This window comes from Pteropus vampyrus, unplaced genomic scaffold (assembly GCF_000151845.1).
Source record: "Pteropus vampyrus isolate Shadow unplaced genomic scaffold, Pvam_2.0 Scaffold268, whole genome shotgun sequence".
Classification (NCBI taxonomy): Eukaryota; Metazoa; Chordata; class Mammalia; order Chiroptera; family Pteropodidae; genus Pteropus; species Pteropus vampyrus.
Genome location: NW_011889049.1, coordinates 1,058,348 through 1,065,287, shown reverse-complemented (window position 1 = coordinate 1,065,287; position 6,940 = coordinate 1,058,348).

Below are 6,940 nucleotides of genomic sequence, written 5' to 3'. Positions count from 1 at the left end.
GTAGGTCTGGCAGCCAGAGGAACGGATGAGCAACAGCTAACTCTGGGGACAAGAATTGTCTCTCAGCTCAGAGTCAACCATGGGTATCTCCAAGGAGCTGAAATTTTCCTTGCATTGAAATCTGATGATGAGAGAGAGAGAGTGAGAGAGAGAGAGAGAGAATGAGAGAGAGAGAGAGAGAGAGAAGTGTTGCAATGGCCGGGGAGCAATCTGTCACTCTGACGCCTGGAACAGCTCTGACCAGAGAACAAGACACAATGGCAGTTGCTGTGGGTCTCGTCTTTCCTGTTGCTGCATTGCGGCTGGATGCAAGTGCCGACTGGCCGGCTAATTTGCACAGAGATGAACAATCAGCCGGCCCCTCTCACCTGTCCTCACGCAACAGGGCAGGTCTCAACACCAGGTGCGCTGACGCTGAGCGAGGGTTAGCCAGGCTGCCGAAGCTCAGCCGGACGCAGGAGGCGCCACGCAAGCCAACCCGAGGTCCAGCCTCGCCCACCTGAAGTGTCCGTGGTCACGTCAGAGGAGTGGGCAGGGCACTGGGCGCCAGGTGCGAGCCCAGCCTCCAGCGTTGGGAACCTCTGTGTGCTCACTGGTGACACGGGGACAATGACGTCCCCCCGTATGGTTGTCATGGGGGAGAGGGGACAGCAGGCCCAGAGCAGACGCTGAAACAAATGTGTTCAGACCGAACCTGAGCCGTCCCCTCCTCGGCATCTTAGGGCCCTGTTGCCTGGAGTCGGTGAGCTTTGCTGACGGGGGGAAGGGTGGGGGCGGACAGAGGGGACAGAGGCACAGAGACAGAGGAAGGAGAGAGGCCAAAACGAAAAGCAAGAACAGGGAAGGGAATAGAAAACAGAAGAAAAGAAAGACGAGAAGAGGCTGTCTGCGGACAGACAAGCTTGCGAGCCACAGAGTGAGACCAAGTGAAATCCGCCCTTTCACTCAGGTACCCTCGCGTCCTGAAAACGCTGGCTTGCCTTGCAGACCTCCAAGGGGAGGGGGCATCTGCATTGTCCATTCCTCCCTGGTGGTGAAGGATGTCCCCACATACTGTCCTTCAAGGCACACACTGAGAGGCACTGTCACACAGCCCCCGGTGCCCTGATAGAGGCCGGGTGAACACAGACGTGGAGGGGGCTGGAAAGAGCCAGCCCTCGGCCGTGCCGCCTTGAGCTTTCAGGTCATTGTAAGCAAGATGCCTGACTTCTCTCAGCAACTCAGTTTACTCATCTCAAAAGATGGAATACGAAAACCCAGCCCCCTGGGGTCCCTAAGAGGAGGGAGATGAGCTCATGGAGACAGAGAGCTAAGTGTGGAACCGGCCGCCAGGAGGGCAGCTTACACTCATTCTTCCATTCTTGTGGCTGTCCCCATTTGCCCTCGAGGTCAGCAGAAGGGTGCTGGCCGACGACGAAGAGGAGCCAGTTCACCAAGACTGTCACCTCATTCTTTCCAGAAAGACCAAGGCAGGTCTGGACCAGAGAAACCGAAACCTGGTCTCTCATCTTGGCTTCAAAAGGTCACGTCGCCGTTTTGAATCTGCCCTTTCTCATCTGTCAAGTAGGTCCGCTAAGTCCCACCTCCAGGGCTGTGAAGATAAAAGGGGACAGGAAATGTCAGTCTCAGAGAACCAAAGTGGCCAGGAGGGACATGGACATTTTCTGAGGAGCCCCTACGGGGTCCTTTCCAGGCGTTTTACATCACACACTGAGGCGCCCTTGTTCAGAGTGCCCATCGATCCTCCCAGGGGTCATTCTGATGTCAGGCCTGGGACGCAGCTGAAGAACAGAGACGATCATGTGTGAGACGGGAAGATGGTCCCACAAACGCGAATGAATGATCAATCAGTCGATCCCAAAACACGGCCGGCATTGATGACAAGGCCCCGTCTCCCCACCCAGAAAATCGTCCATATTTTATAATTTGGCCTGTCCGCAGCAGCACGGGCACGAAGAGACGCCTAACCTCACGAGGTCATTCAGCTCGTGCAACAGCCACGCCGTGCCCTGAGCTGGCCTGAGCGACAGCCCCAAAGAGCAGTGGGAAAAATAATAACAAGTTCAGAGTCAGAAGGTGCTGGGTTCAAATCTGAGCTTCGTGGCTTCTAAGCTGTCGCCTCGGTTTGCTGGCCTTTCTGCGGGTTGATCCGAGCTTAGGTGCAGTAGCACCGAGCATGAGGGCTGCATGGGTGGCTTCCCCACCCCCACCCCAGCCTGGAAGCCAAGGGCTCAAATCTGGGAGCCGAGCCTCCCAGGGAAGATCAGTGGGCTCCGTCAAATGGCTCGACAAACAACCTAGGCGTTTCCAGGAAAAAAAAAGGGGCCCAGCTTGAGGCCATGGAAAGCACGGTCCCCAATGTTGAGTCAGGCTTGAGTCATGGGCTAAAAACATGCTTTTGCCAATTGCAGCTCTCGGCAGCCATAATTAATACAGGGCTGATGAAAACTGTGTTTTCACTCAATGGAGAAGGGTATTTTAGGAAATTAGGCACAACTTCACGTACCGGTAATTTACCTTTTCACATGAGCTCTGGCCCCCATGTCCAAGACCTACCTCCAAAAACATACTTATGCCGACGTTAACCAACAAGATATGTGTCCGATTTCAAAAGATTATCCTTCCTCCTTAAGCATTTTGAGTGAAAAATGCTAAATACACAAATCTTAATTGGTTTGTTCTGCTGACTTGAGCCTCTAAGCTTTATACCTGGGCCAGGTATATCTTGTATGTGGTGATAATTCTGCTCTGAGCAGATTTTAGTGCAAAGCATTCTGTGGACTGGAAAGAAGTCGGGAAATTGTGTTTGGATCCATCATTCCTTCACTCATTCATTCATTCACTCATTCATTTTCTCACATCACAATACTGGGAACCCACTAGGCGCCAGGCTCTGAACCGAATAAGGAGCTGAGAACCCACCTTGGAGACATTTGAACTTGAGGTGGGTGGTGGAGACTCAGTCTACTCATTTCCTTTCACGGATGGGAACCCTAAGGCTCGGACACGCCCAGCAGGTCGATGGCAGAGTGAGGACGAGAAGCTGTGTCCATGCCCCTCAGTGAGCTCAGGCACCACAGAAGTCCCAGCTGAGCCTCCCACCACTCAGGAGAGGCTAGGGCTGTCCCTCCAACTTCCCCTGGGCACACGGAGCTCTCCAGGTGTGTCTCAAGGTAGGCCAGGGACGCTCCTGCCAAGTGACTACTTGCAGAACAAGGTCTTTCCCTCCAGGCCCCTGACTAACCACAGATCCCGCCATCTGGGCCCTGCCCGACTGCAGGACACTCCTGGGAGAGGCTCCCTGCGTCCCCATGACTAAGGCCGCTCCCCTAGGGCAGCTCCGTCCTTCACACAACGCCGATGTCGCAATGCTCAGCCAGATGAGGCAAGAGGGACATTTGGTGTCTGCCCAACATTCCCAGAGAAGCCAAGGGAAGCTGCCAAAAACCAGAATTCCTAGGGGCTGAGTCCCGGCTCCCCCAGAGCCCCACCCCCTTTTCTATTCTTTTAACTCGAACAATGTCTACGGCGAAGTGGAAATAAAAACAGCCATTCGCCCTGGCTGAGCGGGATGCCAGGCCCTCGGCCCCAGCACCTGGGGGCAGCCAGGAGGAGCGGACGCTGTCGGCAGCAGTTTGCACACAAGGAGACCGAGCACCAGTGACTCTAAGAGGATGTCCCAAGGTCACCCGAGGCGTAAGGGCACATCTGGGTCTGGAAGCAAAGGCCTTCCCAGGACCGACAATAGTAATAATGCCAGCCAACCCTGGGTATTCCTGTGCGGGCACGTGCTCAGCCCTTGAGTGTTTACTTGTTTAATCCTCACAGGCCACACAGACGTGAGGCGCAGCATTCAAACCCAGGCTCTGACGTGACAGCAATGCTCCCAACGCGACCACCCGGTCAGCCCGGCACGCGTGCGGACGGGTCACTGCGCGTCTCTGAGCTCCGGGTTGCCACCTGCGAGGTGGGCCCAGGAGGCGACCCTCACGGCAGGTGAGACGACAGAGCCTGCCGAGGACTGTTCTGGCTCTTTCTCTCTCCGCAGTCCGCGCCCGTGCGTCTCGCCGCAGCAGCCGCTGTCAGTCACACGGACACAGGGAAGAGCAGCTGTTTGTGAGAGCGACGCACTGTCCTAAGCCCGAGGGCCGATGGGCGAGTCCAGGCTCAGCCGGGCTGCCGGGTGCCCCTGGCCAGTCCCGCCCCGTCCCCGAGCCCATTGCTCCCGTCCGCAAGGCGAGGTCCTCGTGACCCTCGAGCCAGGCTCACCACGTTGTGGTTCTTAGACTCGAAAGTTATATTTTTGCGTTATTTATTTCCCGATTCAATACACCAGAGGCACAAATGTACTTATTTCCTCTCCTCGAAAAAAAAAGACAGCAGAAAATCTTTTCCTGAACATCTGTGCTGCCCCTGCACGGGAGAAACGCTCAATATTTCTTGAGGGAAGAAATTCACACGTTCATTTCACCGATAGGCGCATTCTCTCACGGATCGGTGAACGAAGGGATGGATGAATGGACATTCTATGGCCGCAGCTGGGTGCTCTACCACTGGTGGACACTGATCAGCCACCTAGATCCCCGGGCGGGATCTTCACAATCGAAGGGGCACCCCCTCCGGCTCGCTCGTGCCGGAGCAAATCCACGGAGGCCCCGGAACCTTCGTTTTCTTCTTTATGAAATGGAGCCGCTGATGCCTCTTTGAACCAGGACGTTGTGCAGATTCAGTGAGGAGCCTGGCCGCACTCCACACCCAACAACTACCCCCGTCGTCACTTACGCCACCCTAAAAGTCTGCGACTTAAGGCAGAGGGGACGACACCTGTTCGAGGGGACGAGACAAAGTGAGGGGGCGATGCAGAGGGAACGCAGCCCCCCTTCTTTCGGGGGAGATGGCGCTGGAGGAGAGCTGGGGGGGGGCTGGTAGGCGTGGCTCCAGGAGGGGCATTCCAGCGGGAAAGACAGACAGACAGAGGGAAGAATCGTGGGTCAGCACAGGAGTGGCTGCTTCGCTTATTCATTCCGTGAAGGGGCGCGTGGTCTAGGGGGACACGGACGGCTCATTGCAGAGGGGAGCAGGGCTGGAGGGGAGAAGGGGCTGCCCCTTCCACAGGGAGCTGACAGCCCAGTCGTGGAGAGCGGTGAGCGCTCGCTCGTTCTCTCTAGCGAAGGGAGCCAGGAGGACTTTGGCTCAGGACCGTGACCGGTAAAAGCTGGCTTTAGAAAGATGCATTTCACAGCGGTTTGGGCAAAAGACTTGACACAGGAGCAACCTGGAGGGCAGTGCGGGATTCCAGGCCAGCTGAAATGAGCACAGAGACCGGCTTAGGAAGAACGGATGGCTGGGAAAGTGACCGGGGACATAAATCAAACAGGGCAGAGCGTGGGCAGCAGGGAGGCCGGGGTGGCCCAGGGACCGGCTCTCGAGCACGTGAGGCCTGCGAAGGAGTCGCCGGTCATGGAGGCAGACTGAGCTCAGCTTTGGCTTGTGCTCTAAGGAGAGGGTGGGTGGGACACCCAGGTGTCGCATCCTCACCATCGTGGAGGTGTGGGACCATAACCCCGGGTAGAGTTCAAGGCTGGAGGCAGGGGGCTGCCACCTTGTGCCCACTGGGGAGCGAGGGGTTGTCTTCATCGGCTCCCTGGGGCAGGAGCAGGGGCAGGACAGGCCACGGTGGGCAGCCACCGGGTCACACTCAACCTGACTTGGACATGCCCCAGCCCTTCCTCCAACCCCCAAAATAAAAATCTCTAACGATAAAAATGGCTCGTGCGCGTGTTTGTTTTTTGCACTCTCTGGAGACCTCGCCGCCTGAACCCTTCGGTTTCCCTTGTAGCAAGATTTCTCGGACTCAGCAATGTTGGTGTTTTGAACCCGAGGATCCTGTGTGGTGGGGCTCCCTGTGTCCTGTAGGGTGTACCAGCCTCCCCGCCCCTCCCCACCAGATGCCTGTAACACCTCTCGAATTGTGACAACCGAAAGTGTCCCCTAGGTGGACCAAATCGCCCCTGGCTGAAAAACATTGTCCTAGATGAAAGGACACTTTCAAATTCAGGCCCCCGAGTTCCTCGTCTAACACTCGCAAGATTTTTAAGAAATAAGAAGACTAGCAACAGTGAGGCCTTGGCCATCAGACCCCAGGACGAAGCTGCTCCAGTGCACCCCGGCCGTGAGGAAAGTGGGGCCCCTCTCCCCTGCCTCAGGGTGTTCATCCGTAGAATGGGAAGGGGGTAGAGCCAAACGTCCCAAGGGACAAGGGGCTGCCACCCACACAGCCAGCCCAGACGACTCAGGGCCCGCCCCAGGAGGCTTTGTGCCACTGAGCTGCTTCCCGTTGGTTCTCTGGCTGGCGTCCCAGTGACTCAGCTGGCAGGGATGCGGCTGCTTTCAAAAGAGGGTGAACCCCGGTGAAGCAAGGCTGGGACCTGAACGAAAGGCCAGAGGTGAGCCAGGCCCTGACCGGCTCTCACTTTCTAGAGACCCGTGCATTCCCGGTGACAAGTGCGTCACGCGTGCTAAGGGGACTCGGGGCCTCGGTATTTCCCGGTTCGGCTGGTCCGGAGGCAGCCGGCAGTGAGGGGAAGGGCTAGTGAACCTCCAGGCCAGTCCCTGACGTTCAGCTGGCCCTGCGAGGCCTCGGGCTGGTGGCGATTGGGCCATCGCAGCCCTTCCAGGTTGTCCACGAGCAGGTATTTTTCAGGCGCGTGGGAGCGGGTGTTGGCAGGAAGGAACTGTCCGGCAAGACAGTCACAGGTTACAAAACTGGGAGGTGCCTGAGAAACCACGCATTTCGCTAATGTCCCCCAGAGAGGGGGACAGAGCCTGGAGTCACGCGGAGCTTGTGACTCACTCGATTCTTCGATGAGGAAAAGAGAAACAGAGTCGGTGGCAGTTAGTCTCCCGAGAGCTCAGTCAGTCAGGGCTGCGGTCGAGATTA